Raw genomic sequence first — 3580 nt, 5'->3', positions numbered from 1 at the left:
GGGGGGTAAGAGAGAGAAAGGGAGAGAGACAGAGAGAAAATGGTTTCATTCTTTTTAAAATTGTACCTAACAAACGTATCTTATCTGTTTTTGCTTTCTATCCAACATTCAGAATTTGTATTTGGGTAAAATATTTCAGGAAAACATGCAAGCGACATCACAGGTTAAGAAACTGACAGTTTCAACAAATTCAAAACATGCCGTTCAGTTTAACCACATGTATTCGAACAGCTGGGCCGATGATCTGAATGAAAATCGCTCATATGACCTTATGCAGTTGCGAGGGCCGTGAAACTCTTACCTGCCCCCGTGGTATTATGCACCCTGCATAATTTAGCAAAATTTGATCATTTTGCATAATTTCTATTTTTTTTCCTTCATCATTCTTTGTTAAAATTAACAGAATCGTATAATTTCACATTGTTGGGCACAGTTTGCATAATTTCAGAAATTTTGTTTTGCATAAAACCGCGGGGACAGACTTACTAAAACAAACCAGGATGGTCTGAATAATGTTCTCATGTCGGAGCGCACTGACACGATCACGCCAGGATCACAGCCGTGGGCAGCAAGGGGAGAAGATCTAACAGGGAATGAATGAACCCTATCCGTACGTCGTGTTTTACTATCGTATCCATACGACGTGGGGAACTCTGTGCCACCACTTTCCACAAAGGAAATTTAGTCGGTAATCCGATCCGTACGCTTTGCATACCAGTCTGTCAAAATGATTTTTTGAGAAATACTGAAGGTTTTAAAGGGATCCTCGAACTAGAAGTATTCTAAAAGACGAAGAATACAACCCTGGGTGTACAAAATGACCCAAGGGCGTACAGATAGGGTTAAGGCGAAAAAAAGAAGTACTCTGTTTTGGTAATCGGCAAGCTAATTGTATTGATGTCGTCAACAAAATTCGCGGCTTTGATAGTTTTTTCTCGAAACTGCGCGGCCCTGATGTTCTCCCACATCACGATTCTGAAGTGCCAAATATCTAAAACAGACGTCGGCGATAACAGTTCGCCATTCGTTTCTCTGCTCAGATGTCCTAAATTTTTTTTACACATAATACATGTGGTAATATCGTCGTTTTTCATCGACACCCATCAGCACGTCACGTTCGACACCCATCCATTCCAGTTCTTTTAGTAAGTGGTTCGTGGTCTACCCCAGCCTTTTTTTGCAATCCAATTCTCTGCTGTTTAGCTTTGGTAAGTGTTTTACGGCACTTGTAACACAAGGTAATATAAGTGCCAAAGAGTAGAGGTGTTTACAAGAGAGTAACAAACACAAAAAGAATGAGTGGAGATAAAGATGATAGATGTTGTAGTTTTAGTAGAGGTTTTACGGCGCTCGCAACTGCGTAAGGTCATAGGAGTGCCAGAAGATTAGAGGTGTTACAAGAGAGTAACAATAAAAAAAGAAGACGGGGAGATAAGGACGACAGATGTTTGATAGATGTATGATAGGAAAGAAGAAGAAAACCACACCAGAGCACCCGCCAACCACCTACATTTCTCGGTTGAGAACAAGACGATCATTGCCTTTACGTCTATGCAATTGTCCCAAGAACGGTAAATCTGTCTCTTCTTATTCTTGTTTATGGGCTTCTTACAGGAAAAATACATGGATTCAATAAATATGTATCACTTACCAAAGAAGGGGGTAAACTTGCATTGGATTTCAACACCAATGTCAAAGTACATTGTTTTGTTGTTTTATTTTTGTATCCTTCTCTTAAAAGAAATCAAAATTTATTGGGGGAGGGAGGGGGCGCACCAAAAAGACTACTATATTGCAAAATACATAAATTTAGCGCGCCCCCCAAAAGAACCCTCCTTTTAAATCACGAGTTTTTCCACGCTGCCCGAGCTTTTATGACCATGAGTGACCTTGACATTACGAGTAGCTCCAGTGACTTGTCCGACACACAACTCAAACATTCTTTGGTTTTTGTTTTGTTTTGGGGGCTCCCCTTATTTCTACAAGTGCGTGTGCCCAGTTCCCAGCTTTATTTAACTCGGTGTGGGCAGACAGACCCACCCCCCCCCCCAACTCCCGCCACTTTCCCCTTTCCAATTCCCACCTATTTGTGATGTTTATTTTTTAGTTTCTTTGTTCCATTTCTTGGTCGCCATTCAAGTACAGGCTGTTCGTTGTAGTTTGTTTGTTGGCTAGTTAGTTTTGTTTGTTCGTTTGTTTGTTTGTTTGTTTTCTAAGTAGTTGTCCACACAGAGCACTACCCCTCGAGGCGGTGCTACTGACTGAAGTGTCTTTAGGCCTAACCTGTCCAAGACAATTACCTGTACAAACAACCACTCCCCACCTGACATGTCATAACGACACTGTCCAAGACTAGATCTACCACTTTCCCTTTTTTCGACAATGGGTGGCCTGGTCGTCCTCGACTAGACAATTTCGACAGTATTTAGTTTTAGTAGAGGTTTTACGGCGCTCGCAACAGCATAAGGTCTTAATAATATGAGCGCCAGAGGATTGGAGGTGTTACAAGAGAGTAACAAGCACAAAAAAAGAAGCAGGCGAGATTATAAGGATGAAAGACGTTTGATAGGAAAGAAGAAGCAAACCACACCAGAACATCCATCAACCACCCACCGACTGTGTTTGAACTGTCCACACCAGGCACCCACCAAGTTCTACGGTTCCAGCCTGAGAGCCGTGACAAACAACAACACAGTGGGGTAGAGAGTGGCGGGACAGATTTACACTAATTTACAGGGTTACGTTAATAGCTTCGCACTGCGCACGACCCGGGTTTACGGCTGCTATAAAAGTGACACGCCCACATTAAGCCCATAAAGCGATCCTCGCTCTAGAAGCAGAAAGAGGCGTCAAAAGGATGTAAAAATTAAGGGTAGCGATATTTCGACGGCATGCCGTCTGAAAATCGTAGTTGATATTTCCACGGCATGCCGTCTGAAAATCGTAGTTGATATTTCCACGGCATGCCGTCTGAAAATCGTAGTTGATATTTCCACGGCATGCCGTCTGAACATCGGAAGTGACACCTTTTTTTAATTTTTAATTTTTAATTTCCAAGCGTTTTGGAGGTCTTTTGGAGCCTCGCTGAAAACTTGTCATGAACTTTTTCAGCAATGGTGTAAAAAAATCCTGTTCTGTTTAGTTTAATTTTAGTAGAGGTTTTACGGCACTCACAACTGCATAAGGTCATATGAGCGTCAGAAAATTAGAGGTGTTACAAGAGCGTTACAAACATAAAAAAGAAGAAGGGGAGATAAGGACGATAGATGTTTCATAGAAGAGAAGAAGCAAACCACACCAGAGCACCCGCCAACCACCCACAATCCTTTCTTAAAAGTTAGTTAAAATGGTCTTTCTCACAAGAAGTCACGGCGACCGACCCTTATTTCCCCACGTAAAGTGGAGAGCCAGATGTGCGGACGAGGTCAAGTAAGTTCAAACAGTTTCAATGGAGGGCTGAAGTTAGCGTTTCCCTTTGACTGTGCAGGAGGAAATAAAGCGATGAAATACAAATTAGTTGGATGTTAATAAACATCTGTTTGCTTTGTTTTGTTTGTTTGTTTGGGGGAGGGGGTTGGGG

At 42.0% G+C, this 3580-nt stretch overlaps 1 protein-coding gene across 1 annotated transcript in view; it reads right to left on the bottom strand.

The window, feature by feature from the left end:
* LOC101858115 (oxysterol-binding protein-related protein 6) overlaps window positions 1-3580 on the bottom strand; it is a gene marked incomplete in the record, with an annotated part of 164943 nt that overhangs the window by 142062 nt on the left and 19301 nt on the right.

The sequence above is a fragment of the Aplysia californica genome, unplaced genomic scaffold, assembly GCF_000002075.1.
Source record: "Aplysia californica isolate F4 #8 unplaced genomic scaffold, AplCal3.0 scaffold00297, whole genome shotgun sequence".
Lineage (NCBI taxonomy): Eukaryota > Metazoa > Mollusca > Gastropoda > Aplysiida > Aplysiidae > Aplysia > Aplysia californica.
The sequence above is the reverse complement of the archived record's forward strand: the minus strand, read 5'-3'. Positions and strand labels throughout refer to the sequence as shown.